We start from the raw sequence: 27,299 nt of genomic DNA on the forward strand, positions 1-27,299 counted from the left end.
CCTGAGGGAGCCTCTGCTCCCTGGCCCCCATCTGTTAGGAGGGGTCAGGCGGGAGAAAGGATGGCTGTGGCTTAAACAGGAGGGCTTTCTGCAGGCCTGTCCTCTGCTTCTGCATTTCTTTAGTTTCCAGAATCTAAAAGGAGCTGCGTGGATGCAAACACATAATTCAGCACAGCCCGAAGGAAGCAAGGGGCGCCTAGAGGCGGGGCTTCCTCCTTCCTGCACCCAGGGGAGATGGCCCTGTTCTGACGAGGCGGGCACAGGGCTCTGCCGGGTTTGCAGGAAGTCAAGCAGACGTCAGCATGCCTGGGTCTGTTCTCTGTGGCAGGGAGGGGAGCTGGTGGGCATGGAAGTGACTCTCCTAACCCTGTCCAAGCATGGGCTTTGCCTGGAGAGCAGCTGGCCTCTCCACCACCCCAAGGGTTCTAAGAGCCTGCGGTCAAAGTGGCCTCGGGGGGGCGCCCCACTGGGAGGATGCCCAGGAGGGCCTGTGGGGAGCCCCGCCTTAAGGGGAACAGACCCGCCTTGCCTGTCGGAGCCCAGACTTCAGGGGGAATAGGCCAGCCTTGCCTGTGGGAGCCCAGGCTTCAGGTGGAACTGGGTAGCCTTGCCTGTGGGAGCCCGGCCTTGAGGTGGGACAGGCCCGCCTTGCCTGTGGGAGTATGGCCTTGAGATTGGACAGGCCCGAGTTGCCTGTGGGAGCCCAGGCTTCAGGTGGAACTGGGCAGCCTTGCCTGTGGGAGCCCGGCCTTGAGATGGGACAGGCCCGTCTTGCCTGTTAGAGCCTGGGCTTCAGGGGGAATAAGCCCGCCTTTCAGTGAGAGTCCAGGCTTGGGGGAATAGGCCTGTCTTGCCTGTGGGAGCCCGTCCTTGTGGTGGGACAGGACTGCCTTGCCAGTGGGAGCCCAGCCTTGAGGTGGGACAGGCCCGCCTTGCCTGTGGGAGCCCGGCCTTGAGGTGGGACAGGCCCGCCTTGCCTGTGGGAGTATGGCCTTGAGATTGGACAGGCCCGAGTTGCCTGTGGGAGCCCAGGCTTCAGGTGGAACTGGGCAGCCTTGCCTGTGGGAGCCCAGCCTTGAGGTGGGACAGGGCAGCCTTGCCTGTGGAAGCCCGGCCTTGAGGTGGAACAGGCCCGCCTTGCCTGTGGGAGCCCAGGCTTCAGGTGGAACTGGGCGGCCTTGCCTGTGAGAGCCCGGCCTTGAGGTGGGACAGGCCCATCTTGCCTGTTAGAGCCTGGGCTTCAGGGGGAATAAGCCCGCCTTTCAGTGAGAGTCCAAGCTTGGGGGAATAGGCCTGTCTTGCCTGTGGGAGCCCAGCTTTCAGGTGGAACAGGGCGGCCCTTCTGTGGGAGCCTGGCCTTCAGGTGGAACAGGCCCACCTTTACTGTGGGAGCCCGGCCTTGAGGTGGGACAGGCCCCTCTTTCCTGTGGGAGCCCAGGCTTCAGGTGGAAAAGTACAGTCTTGCTTGTGGGAGCCTGGCCTTGAGATGGGACAGGCCCGACTTGCCTGTGGGAGCCTGGCCTTCAGGTGGAACAGGCCCGCCTTGCCTGTGGGAGCCCGTCCTTGAGGTGGGACAGGGCAGCCTTGCCTGTGGGAGCCCGGCCTTCAGGGGAACCGGCCCGACTTGCCTCCGCTCATTTGTTCACACGTCTGGGCTGGATTCTTTTCAAAAAAAGACTCTGAGGCAAACGAGGTGCAGAAATACCACTCTAGGTCTTCGAAGATGGCTGTGCACTCGCTGTGCGAACGCAAACACTTCCTGCCGCACGTCAGGAGCACACGGACCGGGGCCCGCTCGTCCCTGCAGGGTCGGCCTCGGGGTGTCCAGTCCAGGGCCTGGGGCCCCGGGGCGGCGGGCTGAGCCCTGGGTGGGCTGTCAGAGAACTGATGTGGCCTTGGGGCACGGTTCCCGAGGAGAGCATTTTGAGTTGAGAGACCCACCCCTTGAGAGCCAGACAAACTCCAGATACTGTCCGAGCAGACCGTGGCAGAGACTTGCACGCCTGGGGCACGTCCAGCCACACTGACGTCTGTGACGCGTCCATCACAGGTGGGCGTTGTCAGCAACACAAATCTGAAGCAGTTTTGGTCTCTGCCCTTGAGATAAGGTCGGATGATATTCCATTATTTAAAGTGTTCTAATGCGCCCACTCCAGTGCTCTTGCCTGGAAAATCCCATGGGTGGAGGAGCCTGGTGGGCTGCAGTCCATGGGGTCGCAAAGAGTCGGACATGGCTGAGCGACTTCACTTTCACTTTTCACTTTCATGCATTGGAGGAGGAAATGGCAACCCACTCCAGTGTTCTTGCCTGGAGAATCCCGGGGACGGGGGAGCCTGGTGGGCTGCCGTCTACGGGGTCGCACAGAGTCGGACACGCCTGAAGCGACGCAGCAGCAGCAGCAGTGCATCATAGCTCATCCTGGGTGGATCAGAAAGTGGCTGCCACCAGCAGTGATCGCACGGTAATCCTCTTTGCCAAGGTTTCCCTCCCTGCTGTGTGCTTCTTGCCAGGCGTGGGGGACCCCGGCCCCTGTCTCCAGCAGCAGGGTTGGGCCATCCATCAGTCTGGGGCTGCTCGTCTGGGCCAGCGGGGCTGGGATCGACCCTGTCTGTGAGCCCCGCCAGCTCGCCCTGCTGGGACAGCTCCTGGGGCATCTTCTGCCTGGGCTTCCAGAGCCTGGGGTTCAGGACCCTCCACTGCCCCTGCCCTCCTGGTTCAGCTCTTCCTGAACCCTAGGGGGTGGTCCCTGGGACCACCTCCCAGGTTAACCGTTCGCCAGGAAGACGTGCAGGCATGAAAGCCAGGTGGGCAGGGAGCTCTTGGCCGTCTGCACACAGGGGGGGATGGTGGAGGCACAGGGCAGAGCCCTTCCAGGCATGCTCGCTGAGGCCGAGGACTGCGCCCCGCTTCAGGGTGTGAGCAGAGGGGTGCTGATGGCCTCGGGGGTGGGTCTGGACCACGTGTGGCCACATTCAGCCCTGGGCTCCCGCTCCTACAAGGCTGCCCCAGCCACATGGCCTGCAGGATGCCATCTAGAGAGCGAGGGTTTCAGGATGAGCCTCGGGGGTGTCTGGGCCCCTCCTGACCTGAGAGGAGCTGAGGCCCTGGAGGAGGAAGAACCCACCCGACAGCCCGTCCCCCACGCAGGCGCTGGGACCGCCAATCACGGTGGGCTGGGGGGTGCCCTGGGGAGCCGGCCGCCTCAGATCTCACCAGTCCCTTTAGCACGGTCCTCCGTAGACTGTGGTCTAGGCTGGCCTGGGAGCAGGGGGCTCCCTGGAACCAGGCTCTCCCCCTCGGGCTGGGGTGAGGCTCTGCCCCTCCCTGCACCCTGGAGCTGGCCTTGTTTCTGATGACGATCCCAGCGAGTCCATTCAGGGCAACAAGGGCATGGAAGGGCAGGAAGGAACTCCTGTGTCCTGACGCTGAGATTTCCTAACACTTCAGCCCATTTCCTAGGACACGCACACGCCTGCCCGTGCATGCAGGCAGGCCTGCCCACACGGACGCACTTGGGTTTTGTAGCCAAACGGGCTGAATCCAAGACTCCGAGTCTCAGCTCAGCTCTGCACGTTGGAGACGGGGTGACCGTAACGGTGACGACTCTACAGCGCTGCTCGAGTGTGGATTCCCAGCTCAGTGCTGCTCGAGTGTGGATTCTCAGCTCAGCTCTGCATGTCGGAGACGGGGTGACCGTAACGGTGACGACTCCGCAGCGCTGCTTGAGTGTGGATGAGAAGAACAGTGTAAAGAAAGCCCCAGGGCGGACTCTCTCCTGGTGAACACACGCGTGTGCTGTGTGTGCACACTTGCCCACGGGGCAGGGAGACAGTTCAGAGACCACCCCCCCGTGCAGTATTTGAACACCGCCCTGACGATAGCCCTGAAATGTCTTCCTTCCTCATCTTCTGTGTGTCCACCCGAGGGTGTCCCAAGCTGCTCCCCAGGGTGTCCATCCAGCCTGGTGGCCGCAGCGTGAGTGGCCTGCAGCCTGGGCTTTGAGACGCAGCCCTGGCCTGACACCCGCACCTCTGGCCAGGCGCACCGACCGTCCCTCCTCCGCCCTGGGGAGGGCGTGATGCAGGATGTCCAGGCCTCTCGGTCTCGGCCCCGCCAGCCCGCTCCTGTCTGCTCCTCACCAGAGCCACAGCTCTGTCCATGAGCCGCCGGACCGGGACACCCGGCGCTATTGACAGGATGAGGTGAGGCTGGTGTCCATGCAGAAGGCGTGAAGGTCTCCACCCCAGCCAGGCTGTGGGGCAGGGTCCCGGGCACCCTAACCGGCGGTGCTGGTCCAGGGCCTTGGGGGCTCAGAGGTCAGCTGGCTGGGACCCCCAGGCTCCAGCTCCGGGTAGCGCACATGGACAGAACCCGAGTTCTCCATGCGTGACCCCCCGGTGCCCCTGGCTTGGCCACCAGACCAGCGTCCGCATTCTGGACGGGGAGTGGTCCCCCTACTCAGGGGTGAAGCGCCTGACCTCAGGGACCCCAGGGGGTAAGCACAAGGCCCTTTCCTGCCAACCTGCCTCCCCGAACGCAACTGCCCTTCCTTTTTTATTATCATTAAAGTTTATTTATTTTTATTGAAGGATAATTGCTTTACAGACTTTTGCCGTTTTCTGTCAAACCTCAACGTGACTCAGCCGCAGATATAGACATATCCCCTCCCTTTGGAGCCTCCCCCGTCTCCCTCCCCACCCCACCTCTCCAGGTTGGTACAGAGCCCCTGTTTGACAGATGAATGGATAAAGCAGTTGCGGCGCATGTACCCGGTGGAATACTACTCAGCCACGGAAGGGAACACACTGGAGTCAGGCCTACCGAGGTGGATGGCCCTGCCCTTCTTTTCAGCAGCTCATCCTACCCCTGGGAGTCTTGATCTCACAGAGAGAGGCGGAGCGGCCAGGTCCTACATGCCTTCAGGTGGGGGGCTCAGGATCTGGCGGGAGCCTGGGATGGGGGGACGCTGAGGCAGGAGGCTGCGTGCGTGCCCTGTGTGCCCGTCACCTCCGTGCGGGGACCTCCCCACAGGCACACCCAGGTGACCCTCAGCAAGGTGCACTCTGGCCTGTCCTTGTACTGAGCCCCACGGGCTCTGCTGGAAACTGGACCCAGGGACTCACGGGCCACGTCTGTAATCCCCTGTAACCATGCAGACTTGGTTTGGGGCCAGACTTGGATTTTTTTTTTTTTTTGATGTTCTGTGTTTGCTCATTCTAGGCAAATCACTAGGCTCTGCTTTGAAGGGAAAAGGATTAAAAGGCTATAAAGCGGTCTCTTTGACATTAAATAGCTTTAATATTTTGAGGAGGTAAATGCAAATACATTGGAATCAGACGCGATGCTTCCATCGGATGCACCACGTTCGACGTCTCAGGGGAACTTGGTCAGAAACATGCCGGGGTTCTGAGCCCCCCGGCTCCCCATAAGACCTGCATCTGTGTCCACATCCTTCATCGTCGGATGAGGTGTGTTTTCGACAGGTCCACACTGTTCTCCACGTGACTCCGAGGTCAGCAAAGCCCCACCACGTCTCTCTCTGAAATGCACTGCCTGGCGGGCATCAGCGGCTGTCAAGGAGAAGAGGGACCCTCTTCCAACTGAAGTCCATCCAGAGGGGTGAGATCGCAGTCTCCCCTCCTGTGGAAGCTGGATGCCCAGTCTTGGTGCAGATCGAGCATTCGTTTCTTTGAGGACAGCTAGTTTGTAGCATTACTGTACGCACAGAGTCACACACGACTGCCGCGACCTAGCAGCAGCGTTCTTGTTCGGTCATTTAAAACACACGCTAACGATCTCGGGTGGGAGGGGAGGGCGGCCCTCTGACAACAGCCCGCTGTGCTCCTCGGGGCAGCAGGTCTCCGTGGTCCCAGCCCAGGCTCCTCACTCACCAAGGTCTGCTTGGGACACCTGGGTCTTCACGACACTGTGGGGTCGCAGCTCGCTGCCTGCCTCCACCTGCTCTCAGAGTCTCAGGGTGGGGGCCCAGAAATGGTACTTCTAACAGGGTTTCTTGCTGATGGACCCACAACATTTAAGCACTGCTGGCCCACTGTTCAGTCCCAAAGTCGTGTCTGACTCTCTGTGGACTGTGGCACGCCAAGCTTCCCCGTCCTTCACTATCTCCCAGAGTTTGCTAAATCAGCGATGCCATCCAGCCATCTCATCCTCGGTCGTCCCCTTCTCCTCGTGCCTTCAATCTTTCCCAACATCAGGGTCTTTTCTAATGAGTCAGTTCTTTGCATCAGGTGGCCAGAGTATTGGACCTTCAGCTTCAGCATGAGTCCCTCCAATAAATATCCAGAGTTGATTTCCTGTAGGATGGACTGGTTGGATCTCCTTGCAGTCCAAGGGACTCTCAAGAGTCTTCTCCAACACCACAGTTCAAAAGCATCAATTCTTCAGTGCTCAGCTTTCCTTATGGTCCAGTTCTTACATCCATACATGACTACTGGAAAAACCATAGGTTTGGCTATACGGACCTTTGTTGGCAAAGTGATATCCCTGCATATCTCAGCATATTTTTAATATGCTGTCTAGGGTTTTCATAGCTTTCCTTCCAAGGAGCAAGCATCTTTTAATTTCATGGCTGGAGTCACCATCTGCAGTGATTTTGGAGCCCAAGACCACTGCCCTAAAGGGTGCTTTTTAGGGGTTAGCTCTTCCCGAGCCCTTGAGAACAATTGCCGACCCTTCCATTCATTCCGAAAGGCACTCACGCGCCAGACAAGCTCTGTGAATGGTGAGAAGACCTGGTGGGCCCCTCCTGGATAAGCCCCTCCACCTGGGCGAACACAGAACCGCAGATGTGACCTGTGATGGACACAACCCCTGTGGTTCTGTCCTGAATCGAGAGACTCAGTCCAGAGGGGAAGGGAAGGTCTGGAGGTCAGAGAGCAGGGTGCCAGGAAGACCCACCCAGCTGGCCTGGAAGGAAGCACCGGTGCCTGCATGAACCCCCTATGGGGGCAGCAGGCAGACTCAGGGCATCAGGAGCAACCAGGAAAAGATCCCAGTTCTACCAGTACCTGAGGGGCGTGGACCGGAACCTCAGTCCTCTGAGGTGAGCTGAGCCCAGCGACACTCGCCTCATCTTGGAGAGACCTGGATGACCGACCTGCCCGCCCAGCCTCCTGAGCACGGAGACCGTGAGATGCCACCTGGGTGCTGCCAGTGGTTTGCTCCCTTGTGCAGGAGGTATGGCTCGGGCTCCAGAGGAGGGGAGAGGCCCTGTCCCCACAGGGCTTGCTATCTAGTGGGAAGACCCCAGCAGAGAGGACGCCGCAGTGGATCTTATAACGGTTATGAAAAAAGGTCAGTTCAGGTGAAAATACAGGGAGTGGTCAGGGTGCAGGTGACCACAGGAAAGTCAGAGACGAGCGTGGGCTGGGAAGGTGACCTCTTGGGGCACAGGGCAACGGAGAGCAGGGTGGGCACAGGGGGTGGCATGGAGGGCAGGGGGGGCACAGGGGGTGATGTGCCAGGCAGGGTGGGGGCACAGGGGGTGGTGTGGAGGGCAGGGTGGGGCACAGGGCAGTGGTGTGGAGGGCAGGGTGGGGCACAGGGGGTGGTGTGGAGGGCAGGGTGGGCACAGGATGGCAGCATGGAGGGCAGGGTGGGGCACAGGGGGTGGTGTGGGGAGCAGGGTGGGGCACAGGGGTTGGCATGGAGGGCAGGGGGCACAGGATGGCAGCATGGAGGGCAGGGTGGGGCACAGGGGGTGATGTGCCGGGCAGGGTGGGGCACAGGGCAGTGGTGTGGAGGGCAGGGTGGGGCACAGGGGGGGCGTGGAGGGCTGGTTGGGGCACAGGGGGGGCGTGGAGGGCTGTGTTGGGGCACAGGCTGCAGCTCCCCGGCTCCCCTGAGTGTGGTCCTGCCCACCCACCCGCGCTGGCCATGTTTCTGCCTGGAGGGGACCAGCGTCTGAGAGGAGGACAGATGCCCTGAGGGCGTCTCCGCACCTCGGCACACCCTTCCTGTTCCCCAGCCCTCAGTGGGGCCCCAGCAGTTCCTGGGCCCTTTGCTCCTCAAACGCTGTGGCTGGAGTGCAGCCTGCAAACGGGGAGCAGCCCCCGGAGGGGAGCCTGCAGAGACCCCAATCTCCCAGAACGGGCTGTCGGGTGGGACGCGTCTCCCCTGGAGCCCTGGCCTGGCCTCAAGACAGGGGTCAGGTTCTGCTGATGCCTCAGGGCAGAGGTCAGGGTCTGGAGATGCCCCCCTCAGGGCAGAGGTCAGGGTCTGGAGATGCCCCCCTCAGGGCAGAGGTCAGGGTCTGGAGACTCCCACCTCAGCCCAGTCCAGAGAAGCCACCAGAAGGGCCTGGGAGTGGCTGGAGGGCCAATCCCCTGAGCCAGGGGCGTCGGCTCTCAGAGGCCCTCTGCCCTGAGCTGGGCGGCGGCGTGTGCACGGCCATATCTGAGCCCGTGAGATCTCAGGCAAGTCATCTGCCATCAAAGTGCCTCAAAGGACCAACAGAACAGATAACAGAAACGTGTCCTCCCAAGGTCAGAGGCTGTGAGTCTGAGATGCAGGGTGAGCGGGACCAGGGAGGATGCGCTGGGCCAGCCCTTGGTGCCCACATCCCTCCAGCCTCCACGGGGCAGGCTCCTCTGTGTGAGGACGCACTCATGTCAGATGAGGGCCCTAGCCACCTTATTTTGACATGACCCCCTGTGACACGCCCTGTGTCTAGGTAAGGCCACACTGGGAGGGGCGTGCCGGGGTCAAGATTGTCTTCTTATCTGGGGGGGGGGGACACGTTCACCCCACAATGCCCTCTAGTCTTCAAGTTGCCTCCTCCGAAAAGATAAGTGGTAACTAACTCAGAAGCATTTCATGAGATGATGGATGTAACTGACTTGATTCTGTTCTGGACCCGGGAGTGCGGGGGATCCTCCCAGGGAAGCCCCAGGTCTGGAAGGTGGCTGTTGGAACAAAGACTCAGGCTGCACAGCTGGGTTTCTGCTGTAAGAGACCCAAAGCTTCAGGCCTGATGGAGCCTGGAGCAGAAGAAACTCGGAGGAACCCTTTTCATCTGAGGTCCAATAACTGGACTCTCAATCTCCTCCTCGGGGGATTTCTGCTTAAGAAATTCTTGACAACGTGATTATTCCCAGACAGCAGAGTCATGGAAATAAAAAAGTAATCGTAGGCTCGGACTTGTACATAAAGATAAACAGATCGGGGGAACACATGTGTCATCAGGCTGAAATGAACCTATTGAAAAACAAGAGGCCTGTGAGGACTCAGGGAAGGTAAATAGACCTTGTTTTATAAATGACACAGTAAAGGTCCTTCAAACAGAGCTGTAGACCTCGGCGTGGGAAACGTTCCGAGTGATCTTTTCCAGTCCTGCTGAGATCAGCCTCTGCATATTTCCTGTTAAATAAAAGCCCTGGGATGTGCAACAGATTTAGCCGAACAAACAGAAGACGTTGGCGAAGCTGATAACCGATTCCCGGAGGGCTGGGTCTCCGAGCGGAAGGAATTTGGATGGAGAGAGAGCAGGCACAGCCAGAGGAGCTAGACCCTGATGCTCGACTCCGTCCTCCCGCTCACCTCCCGGCAAAGCCTGGCCACTTCTGAGCTGGTCTGACAGCGGCGGCCGGGCGGCTGGATCCGTGGAGGCGCAAACGTGTGCTCTCTCTGCCCATCGACGGGCGTGGCGGCCTTGCGGGTCGCGAGCGGACGTGTCCTACTTAGGCCGGTACAGATTCATCGTCGTCGGGCACGAGCTCCCCGGGTTTTTTCCAAGAGCGGAAATGGACACGTTAATTTATCTTCATTTTCTCTCTTACGTCTCTTGCGGTCAGTGAAATGCGTTTTCCAGGTGACTGATTGGGGTCAGAAGTGTCTGCGGGGGAGCAGAGGGAAACCATTGTCCTCTGGATGCATTCAAGATGTTACAGGAAATGAGCGCTCGCCGGTTCGCCTACTCAAGCAACTAATCCTCCATTTACACTCTAGCCCAGGGGCTGACTCGCAGACTTCCCTTAGAGTGCCCCGGGATGAACCCCCAGAGAGAGAGCAAAAGCCCCTCCCCCCCTTGGAATCCCTTTTTCTACGTGAAGCCAAGGCCAGACTCCTTTCCAGTTCGCTTGCTACGGGCCACCTCCTGGTCCATGCTGTGGCCAGCTCACCCATCAAATGCTCAGAGTCCTCTGCAAGCCCCTGGGATGTGCCGTGGATGGCAGACTCTCTGCTCCTTGGGCCCTGGTCCATGAATTCAGCCTGATCCAGATCTGGCTTTTTTCCACCATTAGCCACAAGTTTCCTGGATTTCTATCTGTATAATTAGATAAACCAAGGCCGAAGAGGGATGAGAGAGGCCGGTGAGTGACGAGCTGTGGTGTGACTGGCAGCTCCTGAGGCACGCGGAGGACACGGGCTTTCTTCTGATGGTACTAGAGTCACTCAGGTGTTTCATCGGGGACTGATGTTACGTGACTGGTGTTTTTAAGTAAGCTTATTCTGCCTGCTGTGTAGAGAAACGGTACAGAGCACAGAGGGAAGCAGCAGCTAAGACGTGATCTAGATGGTCCTGTGGCTCAGGCAGACGTGGCAGTGGAGGTGCGGGCTGGCTGGAGCCTGGACAGAGTGTGAGGCGGAGTTTCGAGAGTGTCCTAACTAATGGATTGTGTGAAAACTCTGAGGCTCTTGACTTACACAATGGGCAGGATGGAGCTGATCACAGCTGATGGAGCTGTCCACGGGTGATGGAGCTGTCCACGAACAGTGGAGCTGTTCTCAGTAAGGGGCTGGTCCCGATAACAGCACTGGTCCCTGATAATGGAGTGATCCCCCAATAATGGAGTTATCCTCAATGATGGAGTTGCTGAATTAATGGAGTTGTCCACAGATGGTAGAGCTGTCCCCATGATGGACCTGTCACCATGATGAGGCTTTCCCTGATGATGGACCTGTCCCGGATGATGGGGCTGTCCCCATGATGGGGCTCTCTCCATGATGGGGCTGTCCCGGATGATGGAGCTGTGCCCATGATGGACATGTCCCCGATGATGGAGCTGTCTCCATGATGGACCTGTCCCTGATGATGGACCTGTCCCTGATGATGGAGCTGTGCCTATGATGGAGCTGTGCCTATGATGGAGCTGTCCCCGATGAAGGAGCTGTCTCTATGTTGGGGCTGTCCCTGATAATGGAGCTGTTTCCATGTTGGGGCTGTCCCTGATGTTGGAGCTGTCCCCATGATGGACCTGTCACCATGATGGACCTGTCCCTGATGATGGGGCTGTCCCTGATGATGGAGCTGTCTCCATGTTGGGGCTGTCCCTGATGTTGGAGCTGTCTCCATGTTGGGGCTGTCCCTGATGTTGGAGCTGTCCCCCATGATGGACCTGTCCCTGATGGTGGAGCTGTCCGCATGATGGACCTGTCACCATGATGGACCTGTCCCTGATGATGGGGCTGTCCCTGATGATGGGGCTGTCCCTGATGATGGAGCTGTCTCCATGTTGGGGCTGTCCCTGATGATGGAGCTGTCCCCATGATGGACATGTCCCCGATGATGGAGCTGTCTCCATGATGGACCTGTCCCTGACGATGGGGCTGTCCCTGATGATGGAGCTGTCCCCATGATGGACCTGTCCCTGATGATGGAGCTGTCTCCATGTTGGGGCTGTCCCTGATGGTGGAGCTGTCCCCATGATGGACATGTCCCCGATGATGGAGCTGTCTCCATGATGGAGCTGTCCCTGATGATGGAGCTGTCTCCATGTTGGGGCTGTCCCTGATGTTGGAGCTGTCCCCCATGTTGGGGCTGTCCCTGATGGTGGAGCTGTCCGCATGATGGAACTGTCCATGGATGAGGTGGGTTAATCCATGGGAGGAGCAGCAGGTGGGGTGAAGGAGATTATGGTTTGGGTCTGGTAAGCCAGTTAGACATTCAGGGAGAAATGGTGAGAGGCAATGGGCCGTGGCAAGAAGGAGGGAGGGAAGCTTCCTTCCCGTCCGGTGCCCTTCTGCACGCGATGCAGTTTTCTTAATCTGTGTTCATTGTTGCCTGCAGAATTTTTAAAAAGTCAGAGTCGCAAGAACACAGGGCTGTCTAAGGCACTGCCTCTTTTCTCGATCATATACTGGGTTCCCAAACCCCGAGAATGTCTCTGTGAGACCTACGGTGCGTGAACCCCTCGGCTCTGGCTGATTTCAGAGGGAAACAGAAGGTGAAGCACCGACTGAAGGTCCGAGAACTGCCGATGAGGCGGATTCAGGCTGGGCATCAGCCTCAGAACCTCGCCGGGGCTCCGGATGCGGGCCTGGGGAGCCCCTAGACCTGGGGAAGGAGACCCCAGGATAGTGGGGGTGGGCAAGGACTCCTCGGTGCTTCCTGCGGGGAGGAGGTGCGGCCGTGTGCGACCTACATTTGCTCAAGCGAATCAGGCTGGAATTAAGGGCGCCAGTTTCGGTTTTCTACCATAGCAAGCTTGTTCCTCACCCCCTGAAAACACAGCTGTGGCTGACTGCTTAGCCGAACCTGCCTGCGTGTCTCCTGAGCGGAGCTGTGTTTACGCTTGGGCAGTTCGGAGCCCTGCCTTCCTGTCCAAGCCAGACAGTCACCCACAAGCTTCCTCAGCCCTGGGGGTGGGGGGTGGTTATGGAGCCTCACAGGAAACTCTCTGCCTCCTCAGCCTCCCAGCAGATGGACAGCCTGCCGTCCAGTGTGCCCGGCAGAAGCCGCAGCGCTCATGCTCCATCCCCGCGGGGAGCGGGAATCCTGCGCTCCACCCAGGGCCGGGCCTCTCTCCTCACCCTCTTTACTGAAGCATCAAAACAGCCAAAGGTGGGCCCTGCATCCCCAGTTCGTACGTGAGCGCTCCGTCCTGTCTGACCCTTTGCGGCCCCGTGGACTGCCAGGCTCCTCTGTCCATGGGATTCTCCAGGCAGGAATACTGGAGCAGGTTGCTATTCCCTGCTCCGGGGCATCTTCCTGATCCAGGGATCGAACCCATGTCTCCTCCCTCAGCAGGAGGATTCTCTACCACTGCGAACCGGTGGCCAACCCTGGGCCTTTGGAGCCCGAGGCCCTGGGTGTGACTGTGAGAAGCGAAGGAACCTTGTCTCATTTGTGAAAGGCTGGCTCACTCTTCTCAGCTCATCACGACTCTGTTTGCAGATGAAATACATTCCAGTGTAGATGAAATGCTCAGAACCCTGCTGGCCCCCAGGCCACAGACAGGAGCAAGGCCCACGTGGTCAGCTGCGGGCCTGTGTCCACCCTCTGCCCCTCCCCCTCCAGCGTCCTCCTTGGGGTGCAGATGGTCACCATCATGACGCAGCCGGGCGTCTGCTGGGCCCCAGGGAGGGCAGTGTCCACGGGAAGCCTTGCTCAGGCCAGGGCGATCGGGGAGGAAGAGGCTGCTGGAGAGTTGAGGTGGCAGAGTGGCCTCCCTTATGCGGGGAACCCGGGGCCTCGGGCCCCCCCCCCCCCCACCATGGCGACCCTCCCGCTGGCAGGCCGGGCTGCGTCCAGGCTGGAGCTGGGCCTGCTCTCCCCTAATGGGGGTCCCTGGAGACGATCAGACTCTGAACCTGGGGGAGGAGCGTCCACCTGGGTTTTCTTCCTCGTTATTGTGGACCTGTGACTGCCTTTCCAGATCTCTTTGGGAACCTGTTTTTTACCCCTTGGCCACAGTGAGGGCTGGGAGTTCTGATCTTTGTGTGAAGAAGGAAGAGACCCCAGAGGGAGGCAGGGCTCTGCTGGTCCCACATGGGCTGAGCATTGCGATTTCATGGCGGTTCAGGTCTCTCTATTTCAGGCTCAGCCGGATTATACCTGAAAGTTCTTTTTTCCGTCCAGAAACTGTCAAACACTGAACGATTCACTGAGAAAGACCGAGCCACAATTACGGAATGAATCATATGCATTTTAATAAAGATTTAAGTCAAATATTTATGAGAAAAGCTAAAAATACGCTGGTAGCTGCTGTGTGGTTCTGATCCTCAGCCAGGAGAGCGAACAGGGAAAGCTCCTTGCTGCCTCGCTCAGCTCCAGCCTGATTCTTGCTTCTGTGTCTCCTGGTGGGGGGCGGGGGAGCTAGGAATCCTGGGTGCTGACCTATCCTCCCAAGACAAACCTGGGGAGATGTTTACAGGGCGCTCCCAGCCTCCAGTCACACCCCGTAAGGTTCAGACGGAGAGGCGCCCCGGCCCACAGGTTGCATTCCTCTGTCGCCTCTGGTCTCTGCCTTTAACAGGGAGCAGAAGGGCATGGCACCCGACTCCAGTATCCTCACCGGGGAAATCCCACGGATGGAGGAGCCTGGCGGGCCACAGTCCAGGGGGTCGCACAGCATCAGACACGACCGAGCGATGCAGCTTGCATACATGTGGATGCTCTTTATGGAAAGTCTGCTTCGAAATGCTTCCTTCTGTGGCTGCAGGGAGATGAGATTTCATGGTTTTCCTGGATTTTGACAGAAAGACGACCGACACCAGACGCAGCCTGGATCCTGGAGAATGCAGAGAACCATGCTAGGTGCATCTTCAGAGCTGACCCCGGGTCACGTGCTGGACAGCTGGGCGCACAGGTGGCTGCAGGGGCAAGCTGTCTCTGACTCCTGGGTCTCTGCTCACAAAGGCCACCTGCCCTTCTAAGGGGGACAAGGCGTCTCCGCTTGACTCCGAAGCAGAATTCCACTGATGGGTGGCTCCCAGGACAGAAGGTATGCTCCCACACCCTGCAGACTGGACGTCCGAGACTGCTGTGTCCTCAGGGGTGGTTTCTGGCGGGCCCCTCTCTCGGGCTCGTTCGTGGACGGCTGCCTTCCGGCTGTGTCCTCACGTGGCCTTGTGTGTGGAGAGCCCAGGGCTGGGGCTCCGTGTCTCTTCTCTTCTCACAGGGACTTAGGCCTGCTGGGCCATGACCTCAGCTGACCTACTAACCCCCTGAAGACCCAGCTCCACGTTCAGCCTTGCTGGGGGGCAGGGCGTGGGTGCGTGCATGTAGAGGGGGGCCACAGTTCAGTCCAGCACAAAGAGGGTAGGTGTGAGCAGGAGAAAGCCTGCTGTGGGTGCAGCCTCCCCTACCAGGGCCCTCCCCTACCCGGGCCGAGGACGCGTGTCTTCCTGCACCTGGGCTCCACCTTTGGGGCTGCCCGGCCACGTGCCCCTCCCTGGCCCCCCGGCGAGCTCCGTGTGCTCGAGGGGACGCAACGGATGGACCCCAGGAATGTCCTGAGATGCCTCCCGGGTCCGACGGCCTGCCTGCTGTCCTGCACAGCGGAGGCTGCGTGGATCAGACCGCCCGGGGAGGCCTGGCCCTGATGACCGTCCCGTGGGGCCCTCTGAACAGCTGGTTCAGCTCTCACTCCTGGCATTTTCACCCTCTGAAGTTGGAGGGGCTCTGATATTTGAGGACCAGCGTCATCATTCTGGGGAGAAGATGACAAATCGGTAGCCCTTTGGTGGATATGAATACAGACTGTGTCCACAAATGAAGCATGCCGGTCGCAGGGAGAGCCCAGACCTGCTCCAGAAGCTAATGAAATCTAAATAATTGGCTTTACCACTTAGAAATTATGTCGGAGGGCAAAGAAGACGATTTTTAAAAATACTCTCTCATGACTCGAAAATAAAACACAGTTTCTGTTCGGTCTTAAATATTCACACAAAATCACCTCTTTGGAGGTTAAAAAAAAAGACTAAATGGTCTCAGCCAAAAAGTTTTCAGAACGTCATGAGTCATGAATACAGGATTATAATGTGAGTCTGTGAGTAAGCCTGGCTGCAGGCAGAGTTCCGTTCTGTGAGGGGTGGGGTGCGTGCTCAGGTAAACCCGACCGCAGGGCAGAGTTCTGTTCTGTGCAGGGTGGGGTGCGTGCTCAGAGGAGAGGGGTCCTGTGAGCCTGGGGGGCAGGGTGGGGGGGTCGTGGGGGCATGCGGGAGGCAGGGGGGCGCTAGGGGTGCGCATGAGGGCATGGGTGTCGGGGGGCATGCGGGGGTTGGGGGTGCGCATGAGGGCAGGGGGTTTGTGGGGTGTGCAGGGGGCAGGGGATGCGCGGGTGGGGGGTCGCAGGCGCACGGGGAGCCGGTGTTTATCTCGGCTGCGGTGCTTTCTGCTTCTGGCTTTGCCAGTCATGCTGCTGGAAGACGTAGCTCCACGTTCCTCCTTTAAAACCCTGCCTGATTCACCAGCATCAGCCCGATCTGTTTATCCACACACACCCCTGAAGAAGTGAGGGTCTTTTTTTTTAACCATTTCAGTTTGCAGCTGCTGACACATTGTCATGCAAATGTTTCCTCCGGTGTCCACAGGCACCGTGAGCTTTAATGACTCAGACTCGCCTCTGGGTCTTGTGTCTTGTCCCCAGTGCTGAACAGTGATCCTGGTTGCAAACCGACTCACAAGCGACACCGGCTTGCTGCTCTCCCAGGATGCTCTGCCTAGATAAAGAGGAGCCCTACCGATTAACAGTGACCTCTCCATCAGTGAGCTCCCCTGGTGGCTCAGCTGGTAAACAATCCTCCCGCGATGTGGGAGACCTGGGCTCAATCCCTGGGTGGGGAAGATCCCCTGGAGGAGGGAAAGGCTGCCCACTCCAGGATTCTGGCCTGGAGAATTCCATGGACTGTATAGTCCATGGGGTCACAAAGAGCTGGACACGACTGAGCGACTTTCACTTCTCCATCAATGGGCCCTCCCCGGTGGTTCTGTGGTAAAGAATCTGCCAGCCAATTCGGGAGACATGGGTTCAGGCCTGGAGTTGGGAAGATTCCCTAGAGAAGGAAATAGCAACCCACTCCAGTGTTCTTGCCTGGGAAATCCTACGGACAGAGGAACCTAGCGTGAGGCAGTCCATGGACAGAGCTGAGGGACTGAAGAACCACACAGCAGAGCCGCTCAGTGACCCGCTGCCCCTGCTCCGCCTGCACCGCCCGCACGCGCGGCCGGCTCCCGGGGCAGGGGGCAGGCACCCACCACAGCTCCCGCGAGGCCAGACCCAGGATCAGAGGGGCGGCAACAGCCCAAGAGGGACCACAGGGCTTTTCCAGGAAGCCCCCCAGCAAGCCCAGCGGGCGACATGATGGGACCCTGGGGGCTTCTCCAGGTGGGCCTGGGTGGGGTGGGGGCCCAGGGGGTGACCCCCCCACCAAGGGCTTGGGTATGCGACCCCAGCACAGGTCAGAAGGTCCTGGGGCTTTGACGGGCGGGACTGTGAAAGGCTAATCGTGAGCTGTGATCAGAGCCGGAGAGTGGGGAGGAAGCCCCCGCGCCTCCTGCCCCGACCACAGGCCTTGGCCCAGACCCGGCCTCTGCACGGGGGAACCACGAGCTCGCCAGGAGGAGGCCCTCGGGGCTGCTCCGGGGCCCAGCCTCTGGGGGGCTCGGGAGGCTCTCCTCACTTCAGAGCAGGAGGTGGAGGCTGGTGTCGCTTGCAGGGTCCAGCCTGGAGGGCATTTTGCGCGCCTTCCAACTGCTGCCGAAGATGCCTGTCCTTGAAGCCCGGCCCCGGCCCCGCCCTAGTTCTCCGAGTGCTCCCCACGGTCCCGGGGGGCCGGGGGGTGCTGGCCTTTGCGAGCGGCTCTGCGTGGTGTGTTGGATGCGCGTGGCGGGGCTCCAAGTCAGATGCCCGGGCCTGCCTCTCCTCGCTGCTCTCCGCTTCTCCTCGCGGCACCGAGTCCGACCCAGACGCCCTCGCTCCCACCTGGACCCCTGCCCGGCCCCGGATTGCTCCTGGCAGCCCACCAGACGGCTCAGCAGCACCCGCTCAGAGAGCCAGGTTTGGAGTTACATGGCAAGGCCCTGGTGAAGAAGAAATACATCTTTATAATAAAAGCACAAATGGTTTTTTGGCACACGAGCTCTTCATTAGATATTTATCAGGTATTTTAAAAGTTGGCTCAAAGCAGCATGGGATTTGCCAGGACGCTTCCTCACAGCCGGAGGAAAGAAAGAACTCGCAGGGTGAGTCTGAGATGCCTCTGCCTGCGGTCCACACTGCTGGGGCCACGTCCGGGCTCATGGGTCCTCCCTATCGATGTCCGTTCTTGTTTGGACGATGCTGGGGTGTGGGCCCTGCAATCTGCTTGCCCTGTGGGTCCCTGGGCCTGCCTCTGGTATCAGGAAGTATGCCTGGCTGCAAGCGGGAAGGGCAGGGCTTTCTGCGTGTGGGGGAGCCAAACTGGCCAGGAGGACATCGTGTCCAATGAGGAGTCACCCAGCAAAGATAAAAATCATGTGCCACATGGGTTGAATGTCTTAAAACAGAGTGAACCGTTTGGGGAGGTTTCTCCACGTGCTCTCCTCTCTCTTTCTCACACACACACGCACACACACTCTGTCCTTAGAGGAAGAGATGCTGAGCTACTGCTAGGGATTAATTCGACATCTACTTAAGTTTTACTCAGAACCACATTAGAATTTCTGGAAGCTGGGGGCACTTCAATCCATGCAGAAACGGTCGACTTAGAGCGTTCCAGAACCCCGGCACATGCGGCGGGTGGGGCACTGCAGGGTGGACGGCAGGCCGGGTGGGCAGAAGGCCAGTGCCCGTGGCTCCGTCCCCAAGCTCAGCCCTGCGGACACAGGTGCCCTGGTGAACAGTGAGCTCTCAGGAGTCCTGTCTTTCTCCTCCTCAATTCCCCTCCACCTTGTAAAGCAAACTTCCTCCAAGACATGTCAAAAGCTGTACACGTCCCAGGTGGGCTGAAGAAGAGGCAAAATGGATGTAAAATGAGCCAAGAATTCTCCCGTGCTGATGAAAGGTGAGATTACCTACCTGGCACTGCCGGGCCGCCGGCCAGCGGGGCGCTGTGCTGCTGGCCGCTGCTGGGCGCGTTCACTGTGCCGGGCGGGACACAAAGCCCGTTCACGTCTGGCCCAGCAGGCCCGGCGTCCACGTTCACCAGGGCGGCTGCTGAGCCGGTCCTGGGGGCCCACGCCGACTCCTGACCAGATGGCTCATATTTCAGGGAGAGTCAGCATCCCCTGGACTCTCATGTCGTCTACACCAGGAGGTGACCCGGAGCCCACGGGGAGGACGGGAGGACCTGCGACGGGGGAGGAGAAGCCGCGGCCGCAGGGAGCACCACGCTCGGGTCCTAGAAGGCGACGTACGTCTCCCGGGCATCACCCCGCGCTCGGGGGCAGCCCCGGGGGAGACTGCTGGCCCAGCCTGCTCAGGACCCAGGTGAAAATGCCCCCCGCTGCGTCCAGGGGCCAGCTCCCGGGATTCCTGGAATGTCAGCCTGGGATACACAAGCTTGCTGGTCTCCCAAGAAAGGGGGGGCACACTGCAGGCCCCAGGCGTGTGGCTTCCAGCGTGTCTGTGATGCTGATGTGCCAAGGAGAGAGGAGTGGGTAAAGCTGCCCAGGTTCCCCAGCGCCTGGAAGCCAAGATCTTGGGTCTCCACTGGCGACCCTCAGCCCCTTTCCGAATCGGTCCTACAGATTCCTGAGGAGTGTCCGCGGCTCTCAGCCCTGGGTGCGCTTGCCGCTGGGGACTCACGCAGGCAGGAGCCCCCCGCGCCCACCCGGAGCTGGCCGCCCTGCATCCACTGCCCGCTGGCGGGGGCCCTGCGGGTGGGGAGGCTTCTCAGGGGCTGGGCCCCACCACCTACCCCGACGCACTGAATTGGAGTTAGCTCTGCCCGTGGTTCCCAGGGGCCTGGACGCCCCCCGCTGTGCAGACAGACCAGACACAGGCTGAGATCCAGGTGCCTGACCCCCGGGCCCAGGGAAAGGCAGGCTGCTGAGGAAGGGCGTGGCCTCCAAACACCTTCTCCCAGAGGTGGGACAGCCTCTCGGGTGCAGCGGAGTCCCGGCGGGGGTGGGCGTGCTGGCCCAGAAAGCTGCCCCCTCAAGTCTCCAGGCCACGTGACACACCTGAGCAGAGCAGCCACTGACTCCTACACCACCCTCGGATACAGAGAGTGAAACTCGCTCAGTCGTGTCCGACTCTGCAACCCCGGGGACTATACAGTCGGTGGAATCCTCCAGGCCAGAATACTGGAGTGGGTAGCCTTTCCCTTCTCCAGGGGATCTTCCCGACCCAGGGATTGGACCCAGGTGTCCCGCATTGCAGGCGGATTCTTTACCAACTGAGCTAGCAGCCAAGCCCCTTTTCCGATGTAAAATTACCTTTCTTTTTATTTCTGAACGTGCACAACCCACGCACAGCACGAGTATTAAAGAGGCCCCGTGGACGTATCCCCTTTAAGTCCGTGATTTCCGGGCTTCCCAGGTCACGGAGTAGCCCCCACCCGCCCCGACTGATGCACTGCCCTCCCCTCCAGGTCCTCCGAGAGGGGCCCCGAGGCACCGAGCGGACGGAGCCGGCGCAGCACGGCGTGTGAGGCCGCGGGCCCCGCCTGAGACCACACGCGTGCCGGGGAGAAGCGGAGCGACCGCGAGACAGAGCAGCGGAGGAGCGGGTGATCCTCCCCGGAGGACTGGCGCTCGTAAAACGCGGGGATTTTGAACCTCGCCCCGCGCGAGTGTGGAGCCTGTGAAACAGAGAGCTGAAGTCGGCAACAGAGAGGCTAAGGAGGAACTAGGCCCCGGGCTGCGCAAGGACCGACCCCTGCCGTCCTCAGAGGCGCAGCGCGGGGTGGGGGCCACCCCCGGGGGCTTCAGTCTGCGCTTCGGGATGAAGAGGAGGAAGCCCCCGGCCGCGGGGGCGGGGGGCACCGGCCTGAGCGAAGGGCGGATGGAGGAGCTGGCGGGCCGGACGCTCAGGGGCCCGGCGGGTTCCCACAGCCGCTTGGGCGTGCGAGTGTGTGTGTCTCCAGCGGACTTTAAAGTGACAAAAGGCAGGGGCTGGGTCGGGGTTGGGGAGGATCGGGGAGGATGGGGGGGCGGGGCCTGGGGAGCGCCAGAGGAGAGGCTCCGACTTTAGAGCGTCTGGCATCACCGTGGGGATAACCGAGGGCGCTTCTCAGTGTTCCGGGGTGAGACTCTCAGATGCGATCCTGTGCCCTGCAGAGCCTGGGCGGCAACGGGGCGGGGGACGGTCAGACCGCTCACATCGCCACCCTCCCACGGGGGGCCTTCCAGAGTGCACACCCTCTGCCGCCGCCCCGAGGGCAGTGAGCACCCCGCCCCGGGGCGCCTGGGGCCCTCACTGTCTGTCACTCAGCCCTCCGCGGTGCACCGCGGTCCCGGCTGGCTCTGACCCGCCTCTCCCTGCTGGCTGAGGACCCCGCGTGTCCTTCAGGTGCTTCCACGTCGTGTCCTCTTGAGTGGTACGCCTGCTCCCGTTTGGATTTTTAAGCCATTGCTTCGCGAGGTCCCTGCATATTCTGGCTGCAGGCGGTGTCCTTTGTGGGATCTGTGATTTGTAAATATCTTGGGGCTCAAGCTAACTTTTTTGCTGCTTAATGAATTGCCGCCAGCGTGACATCCTATTCATTATACATTTCAACAAACATCCGCAGACTAAACACCATTTCAGCTGATAAGTAGAAATGACTGATCCAACGTCTGGGTGGCTCTCACACACACGTGACTGCCGAAGCTGTCGCTCACGAGCATTTGGAAAGAAGATGCCTCGTGCTGGCTGCTGAGCGGCTCACAGACAAGGCCTGGCTCCCAGGGTCTTGGAGTGAACAGGAGGCTTTCAGACAAGACACAGAGGTCGCTCTGGGGCTGGAAACACAAAGCCTGCAGGGAAATTTGAATGAAAGGACAGGGGTAAATTATGAGCATATGCATACCCAGCTCAGACGGTAAGCAATCTGCCTGCAGCGCAGAAGACCCGGGCAAATCCCTGGGTTGGGAAGATTCGCTGGAGGAGGGCATGGCTACCCACTCCAGCATTCTGGCCTGGAGAATTCCAGGGACAGAGGATCCTGGCGGGCTGTGGTCCATGGGGTCACAGAGGCGGACACGACTGAGCGACTAACACACAGATGCACACACAGCTGAAAGTGTGATGGAATGAACACGCACAGAACCAAGATCCAGGTGAAGACAGCCTCCCTGCTCCCAGAAGGCCGTCCTGACCTGCCTCCCCGGAAGGGACGATGTTCCAGTGTCTGGTCAGAACGCCCCAGGCCTCTCTGAGTGCCACCTTATACCACCAGCTGAGGTTTGTGGCCTCCTCTTTCACACACTTAAAGCAATGCATGTTAGCACTTAGACTGACTGTTCTCTGCTACTACAGCCACCCCCACCTGAGAGCTATGAATACAGGACTGAGGCAGAGTCCGTGATGCCGTCAACAACGAGCGAGCTCGAGCCCCTGTGCTCGTTGTCATCTGTCAAGGCTTTCTTTGCCAGCCCCCCAGCGGGGTTCGTGGGGGCCCCCTGGACGAGTCCTTTTACTCCCTGTCCTCCTCTGGACCCTGTTAAGGAGCAGGAAACACCAGGAGGAAAAGGCGAAGCGTGCAGACCCTCCGTGGAGTGGACTGTCCACTCTGGCCGCTGCGGACCAGAGTTTCTTATCTGCGCTGTCCTGGGAGGCAGGGGGTTCCCCGGAAAAGGACCTCTTGTGGTGCCAAAGCTCCATGTAGCGGCCATTTCATTGAGTTCGTTTAGGATGCTGCTAATAAACCGTGTGCTGTCCAAGATTTCTTCCTAAAGAGCCGCTTTTGCTATGTGCCAGAGCTACAACTTCACTGTTGACGTCACTCCCACCTCGAGAACCTGTGTTGACTGGGGTGGTGAATTTCACAGGCCCACTTGCTGGGCCACAGTGCCCAGTGCTGGGGCAAGCGTCTGCCTAGGTGTTGCTGTGAAGCCATGTTCAGATGAGATTAACATTTAAATCTCACTGTAAACAAAGCAGGTGGCCCTCCATGTGGGTGGGCCATGTCTAAGTAGTTGAAGACACTAAGAGGAAAGACTGCGGTTCCCCAAAGAGAGCAGAATTCTCCTTATCCTGGGCATCTGCTCATCCTGGGCCACTGACTGCCAGCCTTCCCTGCAGAGTTCGGATGTTCCAACACCTACAGTCAAGTCAGCCAACACCTTCAAATCAATCAGTTGATCTCTTTCTCCCCTTGTGTGTATGTGTATATGTTTATTTATGTGCTGTTTCCCGGGAGGATCGTATCTAACACGAGCACACCCCGGAGACGGGGAAGGTTTGGCTCCTGGACGTTGCTTGCAGCAGCTATCGCAGTGAAGCAGGCCGCAGGTGCTGTCTGGCCTCCCAGGTCAGACAGAAGTCCTGTCCGCACAGCAGTGCAGTCTGTTGAGGGTGCAATGCATTGCGTCTGAAAAACAAGGCACACACTCCGACGTAAGAGCAGTTTATCGCTGAAAATGCTAGCTGTCATCTGCGCCTTCACTGAGTTGGCATCTTTTCACCTTGATGTTGAGGCTGTTGGCTGATCGGAGTGGGGCTGCTGAAGGCGAGGCGTCTGCAGCAATTCTGTGCAACAAGACGAGAGCAAAGCTTGCTGCACCGGAGACTCTTCTTGCACTTGATCACGTAGAGGCCGTTGCAGGGCTGGTCATTGCCCCAATTTCAATACTGCTGTGTCTCAGGGGGCAAGGAGGCCTGAGGAGGGGGGGATGGGGGATGGGGGGTCTGTGGGATAGTCAGAACGCACGCAACATCATCAGCTAAGTTCACGCATATAATTGAGGTTCCTGGCTCCCCAAAACGAGCCCCGTAGGAACACAGAGCATCACTGACCGCAGGCCACCAGTGCAAAGATGAAAACAGGGCAAGTGGGTGACCTGGTGTGAGAGCCGCAGGATGTGACCCGTCCGCAGCGTCAGCAGACTTTGCTGGAAAAGTGGCTTCCATGGACTTGCTCGCTGCGGGGTGGCCCCAGTGTTTGCAAAGTTTCGTACGGTGAGCAAGACAGAAGGAGGGCTGCTCACATGACTGCCTGCATAAGAAGCAGATCCCCGCACCCCTCGCCCCTGGAATATGAGGCTCACCACTGGGCCTAACTTTGCGCATGAAGCTTTATTAGCCACTAGCATTTCATGAGCTCCTCTGCTCATGGAACTCTGATCAGCGCACACTTCCATGAGCTATTTCCTTATCTAGAAACAGACTCTCTAGAAAATAGAGCTGCCATATGATCCCACTCCGGGGCATATCCCTGAAAAAGATGAAAACTCTAATTTGAAAGGATTTATGCACCGCAGTGTTCATAGCACCACTGTGCACAATATCAAGACGTGGAAGCAACCGAAGTGTCCAGCGACGGGCGAGTGAATGACGATGATGTGGTGTGCATGTGCGGTGGACTATTGCTCAGCCATACAAAGGGATGAAGTGACGCCATCTGAAGCAGCGCGGATGGACCTGGAGATCATCCTGCTAAGCGAAGTAAGCCAGGCTGGGAAGGACAATTACCACACTCCATCACTTACATGTGGAATCGGAAAAACGGACACAAACGAGCTGATTTATCCACTGGGAGACTCACAGTGAACAGACGCAGTCACAGAGCAGGACGGCGGCGGGGAGGCAGATTAGGAGCTGAAAAAGATGCGGTCGTGTCCGACGCTGTGAACCCCTGGAGTACACAGTCCATGGGACTCTCTAGGCCAGAACACCGGAGTGGGCAGCCTCTCCCTTCTCCAGGGGATTTTCCCAACCCGGGGATCGAACCCAGGTCTCCCGCACTGCCGGTGGATTCTTTACCAGCTGAGTCACGAGGGGAGGCCTTGTGGTTTAGGAGCTAGGCACTGACATACACTGCTGTGCACAAAACCGATAAACACCAAGGACTGATGGTGAAGCTGAAGCTCCAGTACTCTGGCCACCATGCAAGAGCTGACTCGTGGGAAATGACTCTGTGCTGGGAAAGACTGAGGGCAGGAGGAGAAGGGGACGACAGAGGATGACGTGCGTGGATGGCATCACCGACTCCGTGGACGTGAGTCTGAGCGACTCTCTCACTCTGGGAGGTATTGAAGGACAGGGAAGCCTGGCGTGCTACGCTCCATGGGGTTGCAAAGACTCGGGCACAACTTAGCGGCTGAACAACAACAGCCGGGACCTCCTGTATTGCACAGAAAACTATGTTCAACGCTGTGATGACCTAGAACAGAAAAGACTCGAAAAATAGTGTGTGTGTGTGACTGAATCATCTTGCTGTACCTCTGAACCTCACAGCATTATACTCTACTATAAATCAGCTATACTTCAATAAATCATAAAGTAAAATAAAAGAAAGCCTCTCCACCCTTCAAAGTTGGTTCCAGTGCAGCATCCACCACGGTATCTGCCTCTCAGGCCTCCATTTTTAACTCGGTAACCACCCCAGAGAAACCTCGCGTGTGCCTGGAGGGGACTCGGAGACACAGTGTCTGTCACAGCCTCCCAGCGGGAAGGAAGCTTGCACTGTAGCGAGCTGGGCCGAGCAGGCAGGGAGCGGAGGAGCAGCTCTGGGGTGGTGGGCGGGTCGGGTGAGGGGGCTGGCCCTGACCCAGGCCCCTGGGCACCAGGGCAGCCGATGTGCCCTGAGACGATCTGGGGAGATCCAGCAGGTGCTCCCATTTCCAGGCCTGTGTACTTCCGTCTCTTCACCTTTACCTTTCGACCTTCCAGTGCGCTTTCCATTTCTGCTAGGCCAAACAATCCCTGTGGATTTATTCTTTCCTATTTGAAGCTGCTCTGGAAAAGCCCAGGGTCTAGCTCTGGCTCTTGGGGCGCGTGGGCCCCTGTGACTGATGCTGGGAGGCTGAGTCCTGGCCAGGCCCACACAGACCCCAGCCCACGTGCTTGGTTTCTGCCTTGACTTCCCCACGAGAGCGCCCCCCAGACCCCCAGGGGTCCCGTCCCCACAGGCTAGGCTGAGACCTGGGCGGCCGCGGCCCCGAGTGCGGGGAGGCTGGCCTGCCCTGCTGCTGCCCTCTTCCCGGGGGAGACATGGCCAGAATCTTCCTGGGGACCTCCCTCCTGCTGACCAGCGGGCTCTCGGGGACCGATGGGGCTGGAGCAGGGGGTGTCCAGCCCTTGCACGTGACCCGGCCCCTCGCCCCTGCTGTGGCCAGGCCCTGCCTCCCCCTCCTGGGGCCAGAGCTTCCCCTGCAGGCTCCAGCCCCCTTAAGACACCGCGTAGGTCCCCAGGCCTCTCCCTCTGCCGCAGACCAGGTCGTTCCCACGTCCGCCGTCCGGCTTCCACGGTCTCCCCAGCACTGACTCCTCTGCCCTCCCGCCCTTGTAGCTTGTTGGCCTCAGAGCTCTGCCATCCTTGCTTTGGGGGGATTCCTGAGAGAGCAGGGGGTCCCGACCGCTGCCACTGGCTGCTGTTCTGACTCCTCGTTTCTCTCTTTCCTTTCTTCTCTGGTGAGCAAACAAAGGCAACAAGCCTAAATATAAAACAAGCCCCCTGTCCGTCATCAGCGCTCCTCCAGCAGCAGAGGGCAGACCCCCGGCTTTGTGCGTTTTGGCCTGTCTCCTGGGGACGGACTCTAAACTGCTGGTCAGACCGTGCTGTGCTGTGGCTTCATCGGAAGCATTTTCTCCTGTCAGTGGCAGAAAAAACAACCGCGTGCCTCCCGCTGACTGTGTTTTCTATATTTAAACATGTTATAGGTGGAAAAATTAGAAATGTAGGAAAACACTGAAGCGTTGTAAAATAAAGTGACGAATTCTTAAAGTGACAAAATAATTCTAAAAATAAGCAAAGGACTGAAACCTGCCCCGGATGACGCTGACGTCCGTGGGATTCTCCAGGCAAGAACCCTGGAGTAGGCAGCCGTGCCCATCTCCAGGGGCTCTTCCCGACCCAGGGCTGCCGTGCCCTTCTCCGGGGAATCTTCCCGACCCAGGGGTTGATCCTGTGTCTCCTGCATTGCAGGCGGATTCTTGGCTTCCCACCAGGGAAGCCCTAATGATCCTGATCCCCAACACTAAATAAACAAAAAATAAATTTTGGCAAAATGGTTTCAGCCATACTTTCCTGCTGACCAGCCCTCAAATGATCCTCTTCAGAAGTTCTCCCTTAGTTAAACATGAAGCTGATGCTCAAGAAATTGGACTGTTAATTGCATTGTCTGATTAAAGCAGATTTCTTTGGTTTCGTTGAACCACCTTCTAGGTAATGGATTCGATCCAAATAGTTGAGATTCCATTCTCTCCTAGTAAATCATGATGTGTTTTCATGGAAATAATTTTGACTATATATATTTTATATAAAAAGTATTATATATGTATATATTATATATTTTATTATGTATATATATATATAGATCTCCCGTAAAACTGAAAGACACACATTTTCTTGTGCTGAACATCTCGTCAGCAAGACTGATGTCAGCTAGCTTACTACCTTTGTTTTCTCATAGGATTTTTATGGTTTCAGGTTTTATATTCAAGTCTTTAATCCGTTTTGAATTAATTTTTGTGTATGCTGTGAGATAGGG

The sequence above is a fragment of the Ovis canadensis genome, chromosome 8, assembly GCF_042477335.2.
Source record: "Ovis canadensis isolate MfBH-ARS-UI-01 breed Bighorn chromosome 8, ARS-UI_OviCan_v2, whole genome shotgun sequence".
NCBI lineage: Eukaryota > Metazoa > Chordata > Mammalia > Artiodactyla > Bovidae > Ovis > Ovis canadensis.